At 37.4% G+C, this 20,624-nt stretch overlaps 1 long non-coding RNA gene across 1 annotated transcript; it reads left to right on the forward strand.

Moving 5' to 3' along the window:
- Positions 1-183: 183 nt before the first annotated feature.
- Positions 184-20,134, forward strand: LOC117803685. The gene is made up of 3 exons (XR_004627623.1): positions 184-228; positions 4,103-4,179; positions 20,032-20,134. It is a non-coding gene; the product is annotated as an uncharacterized LOC117803685 (long non-coding RNA).
- Positions 20,135-20,624: the final 490 nt, after the last annotated feature.

Here is a 20,624-nt window from a genome sequence, read left to right on the forward strand (position 1 = left end):
ATGGAACCTGGAAATGTCCAATTTGGAATGGGTACAGGTGAGACAGGTAGTCTGTGGTCAGTCACCTGGAATACCTAGAAGATGACTCAGAGAAAACCAGAACAAACCTTAACTTTACCATTAGATTATTTATTTGTTTACTTCCTGATGTTTTCCCTATTCCTTCTCTACAGGAAGGACTTTATTCAGTTTTGTCACCCAAGAACCTAAGAAGAAATCTGGAACACAGTAAGTGCTCAGTAAATGTTGGTTGCTTAGTTTAAGGGATGATGTAGGGTCAGAATTTGGTAAGGCAGTAAGCATTATTCTTTTCCCAAAAAGCCCTAATTGTAGAGCCAAGAGATTCTAATTTCTGCTTTTGATTTTATTATTTCTTTTATTTTGGGCAAGAAGCTTCACCTCTATGCCACTTTCTTGTCTATAGAAAGACTCCTTAGCCCGTCCTCCTTGACTAGGAGAAGAACACACTTCCAAATGTGAAGCATATTGATCCTGCTGGATCTGTCCAGCAGTCTAGTTACTTAGGGCAGTTGTTTCCAAGATGTCTTTTAGCCACTTTTTTTAAAAAACAAAAGCTCTTATGGGAGCCCCATATATAAACCAGATGAATGTGGAGTTTAAAAACTTGATTGTGCAGTCTGATTTAGAACATGTTAATGAAATAACTTTGGACAGTGGTTCAATTACTGGGTGAGTCAACAGAATCTGCACTGCTTTGAATCCACAGATGAGCACTCATCACTAATCTCCTCTCTAGAAAATTGTATTCCTTTGTTGCAGGGATGAGCTGGTCAGTGGAAACCACTTCTATTAATACACACAATCTAACTCACTAATTCAATGATGATGATTGAATAGAATAATCTTCATTTAAGGAGAACAAATTTCCTTGACATGTAAAGTTACATTATTTTTATTTATTTATTCTTTTGTGGAAAGAATATGAAATGTCAATGTCTGAAAATAATGTGTCTATTCTCATAGATCAGCATTTCCAAAAGTGTATTCCATAGAATAGCAGTAATCCCATGAGAAGCAGCATGAAATAAAGTTTCCATGGCCAAAAATGTTTAGGAAATTAAGCATTTCCTATATTCTTCTTAGAGATCTACCATAGACATTAGCACTTTGAAGTACCTAATTTTCCTGTACCAAAACCACTAGTTTTAAGTTTTCATTCTTCAAACCTGTTTGACTGTGAAATTTTTTTTTCAATCACAGTTATTAACCCATCTACAGAATATACTTTGGAAAATGCCCTTTTGGCTCAATGGCAATTTCTAACCCACCATGTCTATTAAGTTTGCAAGTCATGAGAAAGAGCTGCCCTTTTACTTAAAAATTTCTTTTTTTCTTCTCCATGGAGCAAAAGTGGAATTTCTGAGGTCTTAATATTCCCCAGCCTTGGTACAAAGCCCAAAGCTATAAAAGGCATCTCAGAGGCAATTGCTCCTTTGGAGCATTATTCGTTAAGAACCTCTCCCCTAATACCCTGGCTATGAGAACAGGAGTGGGACGAGGGTATGGGCAAAGAGCAGGAAAAAGAAGAGACAGGCACTGCTTATCTCAGAATAGCTATAGCCTTTTGTCACCCAAGGCCTAGAATGTGTTTCAAATTTGAAATTTGACATTTGTTTTAAAGACAGACCTATCTAGTAAGCTTCTGTAGATATAGTCCAAGTGAACAGGTAAATACATTTTGTGAAACCACAGGGTCTGCTGGTTTGTTGCCTTAACAATGCCTTCTGTTTGGAAAACTCCTTGATTACACAATCTATGAGAAAATCGTTCTTCATTACTATAGAAACTCACTTGCCCCAATATAATGTTGTCATAAACCCAATTTATGTTGACATATTGAGCAAAGCAGAATGACTTTTTGCTCCCCATCGTGAGTTTAAAATGCTCATCTGACTCCAAACTCCAAGTTTAGTTAGTGAAAACTGGTATCTCTGTACTGGGGAGCTGTTTTTGGTAAACAGATTGGCACATCATGTAAAAGAATCTCGATGAGAAGGGCAGCGGAATAAGAAGGATGGCATATTGGAAAAAAACGCCTTTTTCTTTGACTCTTGTCAAGAACCTGACATAGTAAGTGTTCAATAAACATTTATCGAATGAAAAAGATAGATTGCCTCTAAGCAGTTGGCTAGGCAACATTAATCAGTCGGAAATCTTGGAGAACGGGTTCAGGATCATGTGCAGTTCAAAAGTGTGACATTACTCAAATGGATACTATTAATGAATAATTAGATAGGATTTCGTTAATTAACACTAATTTGAGGAAAAGGCATTGTGACCTCATCCATACTTTCTAGTACTGGATCTCCAATAGCAGCCATGATGGAGAAAGGAGAGATAGGAACTGTTTGGTTCAAATCAATTTAATTAAAAACACATCATGGACTTATTATGTGTGTTTTAATACCATCTCAAGATAAAATTTAACTTCCATATGTGAGAGGTTGGGAGAAAAACAGCCTAGTCTAAAGGGTCAGGATGAGCAAAGATGAGGATGTGGGAATCACTGAATATATTGAAGAAACTCTAATTGGGCTGATTTTGAAGTTCATGTTCTTAGTCATTAAATATATACTGCCATCTGACATGAAAGGAATAAACTCAGCTTTGGACAAATGGAATTTGAGTTGTCAGCAGGGTCGTCCATATGGACCTGATTGTTTTTTTTTTTAAATTAAAATTTTTAAAATTTATTTGTTAGAGAGAGAGAGCACAAGCAAGGGGGTGTGGCAGGCAGAGGAAGAAGCAGATTCTCTGCTGAGCAGGGAGCCCAATGCAGGGCTGGATCCCAGGACCCTGGGATCAAGATCTGAGCTGAAGGCAGCCGTTTAACCGAATGGGCCACACAGGCGCCCCCAAAGGCACCTGATTGTAATTAACATGTATGCTGCTTCTGTATAAGCTCATAACTTTGTAAGCTCATGGTTTCTGTTGAGAACAGCTATGGTGAGTATGGGCAGAGGAGTCAGTGCAGTGCAATGGAAAGAAAAATCTTGGGCTAAGGAATAAGGAATCCATATTCTAATCCTAAAACAACCTCAAACTTACCATGTGATTCTTAAGCATGTTACTGCACCTTTCTGGACATCAATTTCATTATCTATAATTAGACAGTTGGACTATAACTAAGGGTTCTTCTCACTCCAACATTGGCTCTAAGTTGAACTGCAATAAAATATAAAAAAAATACATTTTGGAGAAAGAGAAAGCATAGCAATTAGATAAATATTGGGTCTTTCTGATCCTCCAATAGAAAATAAACAAAGACAGCATATTCCACATTGTGTTCTCCAAAATATAATCATATGATCTCTCATTTAATAATGAAAAAGGAAAGAATAGTTCACCAGGACAAGGTTTGAGAAATGTGGAATACTATGTGGTCTTTTCTGGAAAAAAAGTTATGTTTATGTTAGGATACTAAAGGTTCTGAGAAGTCCTGCAACAATGGATCTTTTAACTAAATTCATTTAAGTTAGCTCTTGTTATCCATTACTTTACCAATAATAACGTGCGATTAACACTCAAGGAATGGATAGGCAAGTTTAGCTAACAGTTAACTTCCACTGATTTCAGTGAATGAAGGGTCTGTTGCTCTCTCCTTATTAGCAGAAAAGACTGTAGTTACAGGCAAATGTTGCAGATTTATTAGCATTTCTTTATTATACTGGAATAGAAATGACAGGATTTTGCCACAACTTATCTAGATTACTGCAATTCTGATGAATAGATGATTGAGTTAAATATGTTGATGCTATTACAGCATAGGGAATACAGCCAATAAAAAAAATATGTTGGTGCTTTGTTTTGAAAGTCCACTTTCACAAATACTGATAATGTGAAAAGTGTCCTTCTCTCTTACCCAGGAGACTTCCTGTGAGGTGCTATACTGGTTGATTCAAATTACAAACTCTTTTAAGTCAAACTTTCAAATATTTATGTAGAATTCATTATCAGACACACATCAAACCATTCTATGAATACCAACAGGAATTCAAAATTGTGGGTTTATGATTTAGTCCTTATATACACATTATTCTGTCCTTATACACCTTTGACAAACTTCTTCTTTTGGAAAAAGATATGCCTGATTTCACCGGATGATGGAATTGGAAGAGACTCTAGAATTCAAATTTTCCAAAGCCTCTCACTATACAGGTGAGTGATCAAAACCTACTGAAATGATTTCCCACAAATTGGTTAGAAGGTTGGTGGGAGAGCTCTAGTTAAACCCCTATTATATTCCCAAACGAGTGTACACCATCAACTCCTACGATGCCTCACGTCAAAGGTTTTTTTCTAGTGGGCTTCAGCCTTCCGCTAGCAGAGCCTGTAAGGTAGGTCTAATCAGGATAGACATAAACCACAACCACAGTTCATCCTTTTGCCCAGTTTGGTTCCTCTTAATCACCTTCAGGAATTCCATTTGGTTCTGATTTCAAGGATATCTTAGGGTAGAAGATGCTTAAGCCTGAACAAAGTGGATTAAATAAAGGAATATCCTGTGGTGGTATTCAAAATGCTTAACAGTGGCCACCTACTTCCACATCCACCAATCAGAACAATTGTTGGCTATTAACCGCAGGCTTTACTGGGCTGGTGCTCATCAGCTGTAAGCCAGCCTTGGAGTTCTCCACTTCCCTCCTCTCTCCCATAACCCTGTGTTCATTGTGCATGTATCTCTGTATGCTTGTGTTTGCAGAAATGAAGGTGGAGTGGAATGAGGCTGAGAGCTCTCATTGTATTTATAAATTCACTCATCAAATATTTACTGAGTCAGATGCACTTTTTGCTCTTATGAGCCATTATGTACCACAGAGAATGCCTGAGTAGGAGCTACTCTTATGTACCCCCTTTATTTATACATGCTTCCCAAACCCTTCACCATTTCTGGGATTCTACACAAAGATATTTCACTGAGAACCTTACAAGGGACAAGCCTGTTCCTGTTTTTCCAACTCTAGTAGCATATATTTACTAATAGAGAAAGGTGCTATCAAATATAATTTAATCATTACAAAGCTTTCCTTTTCTTCCTATTTAATTATTTAAGGGTCCATTTCCCTGAAATTTGAGTGCCTTGGAAATTATCCTTTCTGTGTAAGCGGTTCAAAAGTTTCTGTAAAATTAGTTGGATTCCCTTGAAAAACAGAGATTAAGTGAGATTAATGACATCAGGGATGGCCAGCCAAAGCTGGAATCCTCAGCGTCAGCCATGATGATGCAAATAGTTTTCGTCATAGCAGTTGTCTCCCACCATGACCCTAACAGCTAATATTCAAGACAGTGATCTAAGGAACTTGTCTAAAATGATGGTGTCAAAGTCAATTTCAATGTGGCAATTTAATATTTCAGGTGAAGCCAACATTTTGCAACCTTCTTTATTAAAGGAAGCTTGGTATTTCTTTTTTTTTTTTTAAGATTTTATTTATTGATTTGAGAGACAGAGAGAGTGGGGAGGAGCAGAGGGAGAGAGAGAGACAGAGAGAGAGAGAGAGAGAGAGGCAGACTCCTTGCTAAGCAGGAACCCGACACAGGGCTCAATCCCAGGACCCCGTGATCATTACATGAGCCAAACGCAGATGCTTAACTGACCAAGTCACTTAGGAGCCCTGGTACTTTCTTTACTAAAAGAAATCTTGCATATGACTCACTTTGTCAATTCACTTTTTAAAAAATTATGTATATAAAGAAGTTTTGGTCTGTGAAATAAGACTTAGCCAATCGTACATTTAATTAGGAATACCAAAGAAGTAATCGTAATGCATGTGATTTGCTTTGGGGTTGTAGATGGGATAATAACTGAGAAGCAGGCAGCCAAGTTCAGTGAATTCACAATGCATCTGGGAGGCGTCTAGATAATCTCCATCCATAAGTAATCCTTATTCATATTTTCCCAATCTCTGACTGAATTTCTATGACAGCTCTTCTCTTTGTACTTGCCCTGCCTCCCTCTGGTGGTTTGCATTCAGTGACAGGAGCTAAAGGAAACACTGGAGAAGTAAGTGCTAGAATTCTTGTCATGCTATTGAGGTGAATTGGAGTAACTGAGTTGACCAAGAGTTTACTCAAACAGGACCTGTGACTCTTTCTAAAGGAAACTTGACTGGCAATTGCTTCTAATGTAAGTTGACTAATATAAGTTCACTGCTCTGCTGTTGCTATTGGGCAAGGTAGCTGATGCGCAGGACTTCCCAGGACCTGAACTAACCGCTGGCAGGAAGGGGACAGGTAACAGAGCTCTTCCCTTAGCCTCTCTGTTCTCTGCTGTAGTGAGCCTTTGAACTTAAGGCTTTAGGCTCAGGAAAGTTTTGATATTCTTTGGAAAGATACAGATGGAACCTAATGTTTATCAAGAAAACCTATTATTATCATGGCTGATTGATATACAGGAATATACAGTAGTCTTTAGCCAAATTAAAATATACGTTAAAATGGACTTTTTTAAAAAGAAAGAACTGATGGGAAAGGAAGGAAGGAAACTAAAATGAACTGAGTGCATACTAAGAGCCAGGTAATTATATTTATTACATTGTCCTCACATCAAATGCAAACAAACATTATCCCCACTTTATGCATAAGGATATAAAAGTTTGCAGATGTTAAGTGACTTTACCAAGTTCTCACAGTCAATGAGGGGCAGAGACAAAATCTGGAAACGGTTCTTCAAAATCATGCTCTTTTCATATTTCACACTGATTCTAGAAATACATATATTTAAAATCAGTATTAGGTAATGATGCTTTGAAAATAAGTTGTCAATGATTTTTCTTTTTAAAAAAGAATTGTGCTTTAAAAAAGTATGTGAAATTTTGCTTTGGAAAATATATAGAAGTTTGGTAAACATTTATTGTCTCTTAAATGGACAATTTGAAAATTGTTAAATATGTTAAGCAGATTTCATTCTTCCTCTTGGTTAATAGATATTTTACTTTATATTTTTATAGAATTCTAATTTTTCATACATTTTTAATAATTAATTACAAATAATGACAATATATTTCCCTTTAGAGTCTCTTCATGAACATTCCTTGTTGAAGGGTTATGGGCTAATAAGGATTCTTAGTTTTCATTAGTAATCCATTATAGCTACCAAAACCTTCAACAAGGACCAAATCTAAAAGGCATTAAGAGATTTATGACTACTCATTTTAAAATCATTAGATGGGACACCTGGGTGGTTCAGTCAGTTAAACATCCAACTCTTTTTTTTTAAAAGATTTTATTTATTTATTTGACAGAGAGAGAGAGACAGCAAGCGAGAGAGGGAACACAAGTAGGAGTGGGAGAGGAGGAAGCAGGCTCCCAGCAGGGAGCCCGATGCAGGGCTCAATCCCAGGACACTGGGATCACGCCCTGAGCCAAAGACAGACACTCAACGACTGAGCCACCCAGGCACCCCAAGCATCCAACTCTTAATTTTGGCTCAGGTTGTGAGATCGAGTGCAGCATTGGGCTCCATACTGGGTGTGAAGCCTGCTGAAGATTCTCTCTGCTCCTCTCCCTCTGCCCCTCCCCCCCAACAAAACAAAACCATTAGACAAATATGACTTTCCTAGGTCAACTGTATTGACTATATTGACTTTTATCTAAATCATACAAGTAAACTAATAATCATACTTTGGAATGATTATTGCTTAAAGACAGATATAAATTATTTATATTCTTTTTTTCTAACTTAACTGTATTGAAGCAATTTTTCACAAGTGCTTCAATGTCAGTTTCAGAGTTGCTCTCTGTGAAATCATGCTAATTCTCGAGTTGGCCACCAAGGTGAATATTGGGCTAGATCACAACTAATGCTCCTTGATTAACTTCTTCAATATTCTTATAATATGTAATTTTAAAATGCAGTACAATATTCTCTCCTTCTATCAGCATTAAATGTAGAGTCTATACAACCAAAGATAATTAAGATCAAAATCAACATACTCAATTTATCAAAGATCTTCTTAGCCCAGTATGAGTGGTGAGGCTAACGTTGATCCCAGGGCTCTCCTAAACCAAAGAACTGTGGGAAATACAGCCAGCCAAATGTTTCCATCTGGTCCATATCAACTGCTGTTTTAGAGTCAGCCTAATTAAGCATTGGCAAGAAAAATGCTGAAATAATTTAGAAAGGTGTAAAGAGAAGCCCATTAAAACAAATAAATAACAAAGGAACTTTCAAATATAAAAAGCAATACTTTTAGGAGTGGTTTGCTCATATGGCCATCAGTTAATACTTCATTAAATGCCACAGAAGTTCATAGTTCATGGCACTGGATTAATTGCAGTTCAATTCTAATTTGTCTCCCTAGAACAGAGATGTTTCTCATGGAGTTTTGTATATATCAAGTTCAAGACTTGAAATGGGCAGCAAACATCACTGTAAAGTGCACAAGCCCACCCACCCGACTCATATATATATGCATATATACACATATGTATGTATGTGTATATATATATATATATATATATATATATATATATATATATACACACACACCCAGTTGACAAGGTAAACCACATGACCCCGTGGGCTGAAAATATTTACTAGAACAGGAAACAAAATTAGTAGCACAACTGGAAATATAGCCTAGAAGCTGTTTCCTTGATTTATTTTTAAGACTAGGATATTTATCACAGTCATTCCAAAATGTCATTAAAGTTATTTTTTAATTAACACTCAGTGTTTCTTGAAAAATAAAGTGACAAGAGTCCTATTTTATTATAAGAAGACAATATAGAAGAATTTGATTGTCATATAGACGAGTCCTATGGCAAAATATGCTTTGCTGCTATTTTCATACAATAGTATCAAAGACACAAAATTCAACAGCACCCCATTTAAGAGCAATGACAATATCCTGCTCAGACAGCACATTCTTCCTTGTAACAACATAAATATTAGATGCTTAGAGAACAAGTCAGAATATGTCTCCTTTGGCTAATTTAGTGGAAGCAGGAAAAAATACTGCAATATAAGCGTTCATGCATTTTAACATAATCTTGATGGGATTTTACTACAGGAAAACTTAAATATTATAAGCATTATACTCATGGGGATATATAACTATCTTCTGGCAAAGTTTTGCTTTACTAATTGCATAAGTTTGTAAACTATGAACAATTTTACAATATGTGTTAAAATCCTTAAGACACGGAGACCCTTTGACAGTGATTTTTTCCCCTAAAGATTTAATCATAAATTGGCTGATATTTAATTATAGAAATAGTCATTATAATATTGTCTACTGTGGTAGAATTTGGAAATAATCTAAATGCTCAAAAATAATGGATTTGTTAAATAAACATTAGTACATCTACACTATGGAACACCGTGCACCCATTAAAAATTGTATTAGAATATTTAATTACCTTATTACATAGATATTTATTACATTAACACTTTTAAAAAGGACTACAAATTGAATGCACTGTATAATCTTGTTTTTGTAAATATATATATATAGATATATATGCACAGAAGAAAGGCTTAAAGAATAAAATAAAATGAATTTTTCTTATTAAGCAGTGGGGACTATCAATGTTCCTTAGTCCTCTTAGTAGTCTTTCTATGTAGATACTGTTATTGTTATTGTAATTTTGTAGCTGTGGAAACTGAGTCTTAGGGGGCTAGGTAAAATATTAGTCAGATTGGCTGTGTAACAAACAACCCCCCCCAAGTCTCAGTGGCTTAAAAGAACAGATGCTTTTTTTTTTTTTGCTCAAGTCACATGGAGCTATGGGGCAGCCAAAGCTCCCTCTGTGGATCTGCTTCCCATGACTTTTCTTCTGTGACCAAGGCTGAAGGAGCAGCACTGACCCAAGCATGTTTCTCTCCTGGCAGGCGGCTGTCAGGCCAGAGGAGCCAAACTACAAAATGGCATTTCAAACTTTGCTCAGATGGGGTAAGACACAGCGACTCGGTCACATCCCTTGACTTAAGCAAGTCACAACATGAAGCCCAAAGTCAATGTATCAGGAACAAATAATCCTTCTCAGAATAAAGAGAAAGTGAATAATTAGAAACACATACACACACACACACACACACACACACACCCAGGACAACTGCACAAATTTTCACAGCAGCGTCATGGCAAAGTTGATACTAAAACCTCTCCAGGAGGTGGTTTTGCAGGTGATTTTCTTTTGCTTATCTGCATTTTCTAACTTTTATAACATGTAGGAATTGCTTTTGAAATATAGAAAAGGCAAAAAAAGAAAAGACAAAATAAACTGACTTGCATTTGTTCTGGGTTTTATTTGGTGTTGCTAATAGGAATGTTCCCTGTGGTGTAGCTTTGGAGTCGAGAATAAGAAAGCTTTACAGGGGAGAAGGGAAAGTTATGCTCATCTCACCCTAATTGTTTGGCCCTGCTTTTAATCTGTCTTCTGGTAACTGGAAGAATACTTAAAAAAATGTTTGACAATAATCCCTGATAAGGAACACCCCACAGATTAAAAGAGGGCACTTAAACCAAGTGGGAGTGCCATTTCAGAGCAGTCCATTCTCTATAATTAAAGCTTCATTCATGATACCAACAGCAAGTTGCAATAAAAAAAATGAGTTAGTACTAAATTAGCAATACGTTTAAGACAGAATGTCTGTTGGTCTTTCTAATTACATCTCTTAAGAGGGCCCTGACGGTGATTAGCTGTTAAAAATATATTTCACAAATGTAATTACTAAACTATAAAGGGAAATGAATCTCAGTGGCCAATGAGGAATAGTCATAATATACCCATAAAAACAACTGCAAACAAAGGCGGAACACGTTTGGTGATATTATAGAAAATTGCCCAACTTTTCCATTTCACCTCTTATCGCCATTTTGCTTCTCTGGAAATTCCCACCAGCAGGAGAAAAGAACAACATATCCTATCTCACATTTCATATTTGCCTTTCCTAATGAATGCTACGGTAACATTACTTAAATATGGCTAAAAATAGTTAAATTTTGCAACATCCGTGCTTGAAATAAAGGCAACGCCTGACTTCAAAATAATAGACCATAAGATAGTTAGAATATCTAACCTCAGCAATATCTGGTACTCAAAGAATGCCAGCAGGAATTCTTTAACCATGTATTATTTTCTCTGTTCAGCAATATCTTTTCCTTTCTCTCACTGTATGTGAAATCTGTGATCTGCCGTCTTGGGCAGACACTCAAATAATACTTGTAAATAAGATAGGCCTCTATATCTATCACAGTCCTTAAGGTTTTAAGACCAAAGAGAAATAAATGTTCAAAACGTTCAATGACTAGGCTTGTGATATATATCGGGCCCAAAAAAGTATGCCCCATTGGCAACTCTGTGTAAATTACACTATGGTATATCTTGAAATGGTATTTTTTTAGCATGACATCTCTCAGAAAGAGAGAGGCGTTACAGAAATGTTGAAAAAACAAAGCTAAACAAAACAGCCCTCAACAACACCATGAAAAAACTGCATTAAAAAATAAGCAAAGCACCTGAATAGAAGTGTCTCCAAAGACGAAATACAAATGGCCAATAAGCACAGGAAAAGATGCTCAACATCACTAATCATGAGGGAAATGCAAATCAAAACCACAATGAGATACCACCTCAGTGGGAACAGGGAGGAGCGGTTACTCTTTAATGGGTACACAGTTTCAGTTTTGCAGGATAAAAAAAGTTCTGGAGATGGACAGTGGCGATGGTTACACAGCAAGAGGGACGTACTTCATGCCACAGAACTGTGTACTTAAAAATGGCTAAGATGGTGAACTCTATGTTACATCATTTTACCACAATGAAAGATAAAAATAATACAAAGAAAGACAACAGAAGAAGAAGGAAAAAAAGAATCTCTGAATGACTGGTATCATTTCGAGTGCATCACTGACATGATGAGAAAAGATGAAGTAACTGGCTGGGGTGGGACTGAGGGGTAAGAGCAGGCGCTGGTCTGGAGACAGGGATTCAAGCCCCAGCCCTGCAATCAGCTACGTGTGGGAATTTGGGCAGGATGAAGACTATGGATGGGTACAGTGAGAAACCGCACTGTAAGCCCTCTAACTTCCAGTAACTCTACAAACGTATGAAGATGGAGAATGATGAATAGAGAATTGAGTATTAAGCACTGCAATACTCAGGGATCAGGGACAAGGAAGGAGGAGGGAGAAATTTCCTTATGGAAAACTGCGTTCCAAACAGTGGTAGGATCTTAGGACCTAGAGAATTCATTGTGTACTCTTCTCTCTCCCTATGAGGTAAGATCGTTTCTTGCCTCTGGAGGGGAGCGTGCCAAACACTGAAAACTCAGTTCCATGACACTGCTTAGAGAGGACCAGATGCTTTGCTTCAGTAGAGAATGGTTTGGAAAGAATCATGAGAATATCCATTCCTGGATAGCTCCAGAATGTGGCCAAGAAATAGAAGACATTCAATCAGGGCTATTAGCTATTTTAATAGCTCTTCTCTTTTCCTTGTGGGCATTGCACAATTCCTAGTGAAAGTACAGTGACAGCTGCCTTGAGCTACCATCAAAAACAGAGTGCTGTATCATCGAAATGCTTCACAAGGGTGGTTTTGCCCAGTTAATAAGCATATCAGTGGTGAGTGCTGAAATCATAATAAAAAAGCAAATAGAAAAAGCATAGAACAAAACTGATTCATAAACTGAGGCAAACAAACAGATGGTAAGATTTTCAACAGAAACTAGTCAAATGGCCAGAGGTCATGAATAACCCTACTAACAATTATTACAGATGTATTGCCTGTGTGGAAACTAAATAAAGTATATCATTATGGGACAGATACCAGATTTTGGTCACAACTAGAGATTTCTTTGTTAAGTCTCTGATTTCTAACTCAGGGTTGTAGAAACCCCCAAATGTATATCATTTCCTAATGCTAAATTTTGTTTGCTTGGTTATGTGCATACATGAACACAGTAAACTTTTGGAGTCACTTCATTTGTTCAAACAAAAAATTGTATTTGTTGACCTTTTATTTCGTTCCATATAGTGTGCTAGATCTTGGAAATACAGTAAACACAAATACATGAGATCCTTACCAACATGGCACTGGTTGAGAAGACAGATAATAAGAGAATTGGGAGAATAAATGAAAGATCATAGTAAGTACTTCAAAGTAGAGAAAGAGCTCTCAGTCAGGCTGAAACAATAATGTAATGTCCTATGCTGTGAGGGGATGTGATCAATCTTACTCCTATGAGCTAAGGGGAGACACAAGGCTGGGAAAGTGAGTTGGGATCAGATTACACAAAACCCACATGTTGTGGGGCTGAACTATGTGCCACTAAAATGCATATGCTGAAGTTCTAACTCCTAGTACTCCAGAATGTGACTATATTTGGAGTTCGGCCCTTTAAATAAGTAATTAAAATTTCCTGAGGTCATTAGGGTAGGCCCTAATTTAATGTGACTGATCTCCTTATAAGAAGAGACAATAAGGACGCACACACACCCAGGCAAAGATCCTGTGAAGATACAGGGAAAAGATGGTCACCTACAAGCTGAGGAGAGAGGCCTCAGAAGGAAATCCATCCTGTCAATGCCCTGGTCTCTGATTGTCAGCCTCTAGAACTGTGAGCAAATACATTTTGGTTGTTTAGGCTACCCAGTCTATGGTACTTTGTTAGCACGGCCCTAGCAAAGTAATATGCCATATAGGTCCCTTGAAAACTTTGACTCCATAATCTAAGACCCATGGAAAAGACTTTAATGTGTTTTAATGGGGGCAGAGGGAGGGGTGGTGACTTGGAGGAAACTTGGTAACTTGGAGGTAACTTGGAGGAAAATTTGGAAGGGGGTGGGAATGGAAGCAAAGAGATCAAGTTAAGGAAGTGGTTGCAATTGTTTGGGGGAGAGACACTGCCTATGTGGAAAGGATTTAGGAGGTAAAATTGACAGGACTGATTGTGGATTAAATATTGGGGAAAGTGGGGGTGAGGAAGGTGTGCAGGATAAATCCTAGGTTTCTGACTTTTATAGCATGACTGATGGGGGTGTCACTTAACTGAGATAGGGTACATGGGAGGACAATCACATTTTGTCGGGAGGCTCATAAGTTTAGTTTAGGACCTGAAGTGGTTTTTATTAAAGACCAATTTCACAATTCCTTAGCCATATTCTCCTAGAGACATGTGTTTCTTGGGGGCACACTTAGGGCAACTCCTAGTGACTTTTAGAGCAGTCACAGAGATGGTGGTTAGTATACTTTAGTATACTTTAGTGTATACAAATTCCTTAGCCATATTCTCCTAGAGACATGTGTTTCTTGGGGGCACACTTAGGGCAACTCCTAGTGACTTTTAGAGCAGTCACAGAGATGGTGGTTAGTATACTTTAGTGTGTTTCCTTAAATGTCCTTTAAAAAGATATATACTACAGAAGAAAATTGCTAAATGGCCCTGTAGGAAAGAAACAGGACACTGTTGTTACCACTACATGCTCCAGCTGGCTCAGTTGTTTGTTGAATCATTTGGCCAAAGAGTTGTCTATGGTGATTGGTTTTTTCTACCTCAGTTGGTGTTTGAGGCATAAGGTCTGGAGAGCCTCAGCTTCCTAGCTTACTTTCCTAAGCAAGGACTTCTGCTGCAGGAAGTGGCTAATAATCAGAAAACAATAAATTCCCAATAAGTAAAATTAGGGTTAATTTAGTCAGAATGAAAGGTAAGCAGAACACTTCCTTGTTGAACACACACAGTGAATATACTAATGGGGTGAGGAAGTGGTTAAAAGGGGGCATGTTAAGCTGTTATAAGTCAGTTAACACCTGACTAAGAAAATATTAGTGTAACAGCAGCGTTTCAAAAGGACAACCAGCATAGCAGAGCAATGAGGAGCAGGGGGCGGGAGGTAGTAAGCCAGCACCGAAAGGGTTGGGGGCATGGTCAGGTGAGTTGGGCTCATATGGGGCCTTAATACTTGGGGTTTTTGAGACAGCCTGGAAGTTGAATCAGGTCCCAAGGAAAGGAACAATGACTGAGAAAGAAAAGTGGAAGAAACCAAAGAAGCCATCTCCTACGTCACTGTACAGGACTGGAATCAGGCTGATGGAGTCTGCGTTCCCTTGTGCAATGGTTCACATAGATAAGATGAAGCTGACTACCTCTTCTCAATTTTCAACTGTAAGAATCGATGCTCCCAATCTCACAAAAGTTCAAATTTTTGACTAACTTATAATTTCCGGGATCAAGTCTACAATATGTCATAGGATACCCTCAGAGAATCTTATGGAAGCATAGATACTACATACAGTTAAAACCTCTATTGCCATTTGGTATATATGCAAAGAAAGATAGGTGTACATTTACTGCACAGATACTGACATGAGAGTTATATATATTGGGGATTTTACCAAAAGCAAATCTCCAATGTACTTAGTCAATGAAAGAGAGCAACGAGTCAATGCAAAATGTAATATATTTTCCAGTTGATATATTGAAAGGCATGTGGAATGACAAAGGAGGGTGGGCTTTTTTTAAACACAGTACAATTAAAACATGAAATGCAATTGTTTTTAATGCAATTGAATTTAAACCTTAATTCTGCTTCTACTGGCATTGAATTCTCATGTAACAATAAACAAAATAAAAGTCGTAACTGTACATAGTACTTGAGTGGTCTAGTGGGCAGGGTCACTGAAATATTTTACATTCACCCAATCTGAAATGAAAGTCCATCAAGGGCATCACAGGTAGGGTGCTGCCCTTTAGCTATTTGTATGAAAATAACTGTGCGCACCTAAAGCAGCGCTTAAGGCCTTTACTTTCATCACCTGAATTAATTAACTCAACAACGGAAGAGGGGAGGTTTGCGGATGAGAAAGTGGCAGATCTGGGATTCAGTCAGATCTTAAGATCTTGCAGTCCGGGGACCCACTGAATCTTTAGTGTACTCTCCCTGATTTTCATTTCCACAGAGCCGGGTTTAAAGTTGGGAATTTGGGTTGCTCTTTCCTGATGCCTGTTCAAAATCAAACAAACGAGGCGCTCGATACAGAAATAAACTGGCTGTGACTCTTCCACTTCTCACTCGTCGCAAAGTGACTGACATCCCCGTGCACTCAGCAGTCAGGAATATTTGGAGAATCAACCTCAAATAGATTGCGCTTGCATTATGCCAAAATAAGTGCCTGAAGCGAGTAAATCAATTAATGAAGTGAAAATTTCAGACCAACTAGGAATTAGATATTAGGTAGATATGTGGTTCTCACATTTCCAGTTTATAGGTGACTTGAGTGGCAAAGGAATTCAAGAGTCATTTGCCCCACACATTTATGTCTTCCGCGGCATGTGTGTGTACACAAATGTGTATTCATTATTTATATATTCTTTTTTGGAATTGACAAGAAAAGGATGTTATTAGTTCATGCTAAGAAATTAAAGTGTGGACAGTGATTCGAGACCAAAATTTCATAAACATCAATGCTACAAGAAAGAAGTTTATGAGCTATCTAAAAAGCCTTGTGACCTTCCTTTATAGATAAAGAACACTAAATATTTTCCCAAACAGGTCATTAAATTTTAAATACACCTTAATTCTAGGGACTCTGATAACAGGTGATAAGAAACATTTGATATGATCTAAGATTTTCATTTTATAGGATATAATATATAATTATCATGATTGAGTAATGTATAAAGCTTTCTACATTGTCTTTATATTACAGAATCAAGGAAAATTTTATACATGTACTTCTTTATGAATGTATTTTAGAATTAAATTAGTTTTAAAGGACTCTTCAGTTGAGGTTTGACTTAAGGGCCATTCAACTAATGATGCTTGAATCAAGGACTCAAGCTGTCCCAGCTACATTTTTAACTCAAGGACTATGTTTTACATTCCAAAAATATTAGAAAATGATTTCCAAAATAAATTGATAGAAGTTTCAAAAAGGACTTGGACCATCTACTTGTTTAGTGGTTAGGAAGGATGAATTAATAAGGATGTTTTTCTTTTGGGGCCTATACAACACAATATCTTTGATATCAAATTGAAAGGATTAGAAAGATTTTTATCTTATTTTTTAATACTGTGTCTTTATGCATGTATTTAAGTTATTATATGCAATATAATGAGAGATGGTTAAATAAGGTAACAGGGCTCCTTGTGTCAGTAGCCAAATTGCATTAGCATGTCAAAACCATTTGAATCTACTAAATTATGTTGATATTTACCCAACTATACCAGTTGCTGGTATAGTCTGAAAAAAAGACTATTTTCCAAAACAAGATGTCATTGTAGTAAGTTTTAAAAATAAAAAGTAAAACTAAGGTTTTCTATCATGAAATCAAATTAGCTAGATGATTTGAAATGTTTTAACTTTTGTGGTTATTTTACATGAATCACAGTGGAAAATAATATCCTGTTGGGTTTAAAGTTTGTTGATGATTCCTGTCTTTCAACATTCAGATATATATATTTTTTAATATTCTAAAATAATGAGAGATTTTCTAATATACCTTTATATAATAAGTTTCTCGTGGGTTTGGACTATGAACCTGCTTATTCATACTGGAATTAAAGCCAATAAAATTCTACTTCTCTCCCATGAATAAATAGGAAGAAAAAATTACAATGATAATAAAAAGAAGTCTTTTGATATTTTTCAGCATGGACCTACTCTGCAATGTTTCTGAAAGAAGATAAAATGGTTTAGTATATATATTGACATATATATGTTGACATATATCAACATACATACATATTGTGCTAAGGACTCTGCAGGCACTAGAAATGCAACTGTGAGTAAAAAAGGCACAAGCAATTCCCTTTCAGAGCTACATTCTATATAAAGATACATAGAAGAAAAGAGGAAGTTGTAAAAAATATGCCCAGGAGGGGTAAATTCTAGGTTCCAGGAGACATTTAGTTGCCTTACTCCACATGATTGCCCAAGATATATTGTAATTATTTCCTAACTTCTTGAGAGTCCATATGATGGGGCTAAAGTCCCTCTCATTTTCCAAATGCTGTGGAGAGAAATTTGAGAAAATTGTTGTTCATTTTTTTTCAAGAATCTTACTTAAGCATCATTTACATAGCATTAATAAGCCAGAGCATAAAGCTAGAGCATAAAATCAAAACACTAAATGTGGAGGGTATATAGTGTGTATATGTGGGGTTTTTTGAGGGGGTATATTTGCTTAAGCATGATTGGCTTTAGGCTTTTCAGAGATATGTTCTTGATGGAGTTGTGCTCTCTTGCCTCATTTATATAAAACAGTGATGGATATGGTTTTTGCCTTGTACCAGGCTCCCATAAACAATCTCTGACTTGTGGAAGATTATGTTCTCTCAAAGATGGTGGCTCCGATGGGACAGGTATATCATCCCACCTTATCTTCTTACAATGTGATGTGGACACTCTCCCAAGAGGTAGGGGCTATGGTCCCTCCTCTTGGATCTGGGTACTTTAGTAACTGACCTGGTCCTCAGTGTGGCAGAAGTAACTCTTCATGACTTTCTAAGCCCATCTATTTTCCTTGGCTCTCTCTTTTTCTTGAGACACTTGCTCTTGGACTCAGCCACCATGCTGTAAGGAAGCTCAGGCCATAACACATGGAAGGGCCAAGTGTGGTTGTTCTGATCACTGGTATGAGCATCAGCTGCCACACATGTAATGAAATAGCCTTCAGATGATTTTTGCCCTCTACCTATAAGATTTCCAGCTGAAGCCCCAGACATCAAGGGACAAAGTCAAGTTGTTCCCACTATGTCCTGTCCAAATTCCTGGCCCACAGAAATGGTGAGATATAATACATGATTTTTATTGCTTGAAGCTACTAAATGTTAGGGTAATTTTTAATGCAACAATAGATAGCCATATTACAATATGGCTCAAGGACTTCAGGTAAAAGATTAAGTATTTTGGTCTATTTCTAGCTCTGCCACTAACTAGACGTTTTAGTCTAGTGTAACTAGTTTTGCATAAGCCATAATACCCTCTGGGTCTCAGTTTTTCCATCTTCTAGTTGGTAAAATTGGAACATGTCCCTTTCAGCCTTAGGATCCAAGATTCTGTGATGGGGGCATTCTAAATAAGGGAGTATCAAGAGATGTACCCAATGGGTATTTGTTGAATGAATGAATGAACAATTTAAAAATAAAATTATATAATAGCTATTAACTAAATACTCTGGAGTGAATGGAGTGGAATCAATATATTGATCGTCCTAAACACAACAATGAACATTTACGACATCCTCAAACGGAATGAAATGCTATATGGAAGATAAATGGTTTTGCTTGTGGTTTTCATGATGAAAGAAAGACCAGTTGTCATTACACACCACCTCCATTTTACAGATACAAAAACAGGATAAACAATATTAAAAGTCACACAGGTAATATGTATAGCAAGTGCAAGCTGAGGACACAACAGGTATTCAGTATTGTGTCCTGATTGGAAACTCCAGGGCTTCTCAAGCCTGAATACAGGTTACAATCACCTGGGGAACTTTCAAAGCACACTGGTTTCCTGGCCTCTCATTCAAGGCTTGGCCGCATGGGGTCTGGCCCAGGTGTTTACCAAACAAGACCTCTTAATTTCCCAGGAAGAAGTCTGGCTAGAGCTGAAATTGACTTTTAGCTCTTCATTTTACTCTTGCCTTTCACTTCTCCTGAGATCTCTACCTGAAGAGAAACAGAGAAGAGAGGAAAAGGGAACTTCTCTGTCAGGAGGAGACATTTGGTATCTTTTTTATTTTTAGAAACAAAATGATCCTTTAAAAATTTTTTAAAAAGATTTTATTTATTTATTTGACAGAGAGGGAGAGGGAGAGCACAAGCAGGGGGAGGAGCAAAGGGAGAGAGAGAAAGAGGCTCCCTGCTGAGCAGAGAGTCCGACAGGGGGCTGGATCCCAGGGCCCCGGGATCATGACCTGAGTTGAAGGCAGACGCTTAACCGACGGAGCCACCCAGGCGCCCTCAAAACAAAACGATCCTTAACTGAAATGAAGGAACTAGTTATTTTAAGGGAAAAAAATTATTTGAAAATCCTATGATTCCTCTTTCTTGATCACAGAAAACCCAACTTCTACGTTAAAAATCCTGTGTGGCAGAAACGGAGGAGGACACAAAGGAAAAGACGACAAGTGTGAGGCTGTGACTCAGCTGAACCAGAAAGAGGAGCTACACCAGGTAAGTGGGCATCAATTTGTCATTCTCAGAACCACCAGCCCAGGAAATAAGACCTTCAGCAAATCAGACTGAATGTTTTTGCTTGAAGGATGACCTGGCTTTAGTGAGAGAGCATAAAGTTTTGGTTCTAGGAGTTGGACTCTGCCTGTGGGAGATCTGAGACTGAGCTGAGGGCAGAGCAAGGCACAGTGGTGCCATGCTGGTTCAGATGAAAGCATAGCAAAGAGGAATCCCAGAGATTTGAGGAAACGAATTTTGCCTCTAGATTTTTAGGCAAAATTCTTTTCCCCAAATCTCTAAAATTGTCCCTAGCGATAATCATTTTTAGGCAGGAAATAATGAAGTCTTATCTTGCACATTTCTGAAAATCTAATTTGGGGAGCCATTCTCTCGAGTTGCTGGCAACTCTGGGACTTGAGTTATTAGAAATGCAATATTGTTATCAGGGTAAGAGAAGATCCTAATAGGGTATTTAAG

Source organism: Ailuropoda melanoleuca, chromosome 1 (genome assembly GCF_002007445.2).
Source record: "Ailuropoda melanoleuca isolate Jingjing chromosome 1, ASM200744v2, whole genome shotgun sequence".
In the NCBI taxonomy this organism is placed as follows: domain Eukaryota; kingdom Metazoa; phylum Chordata; class Mammalia; order Carnivora; family Ursidae; genus Ailuropoda; species Ailuropoda melanoleuca.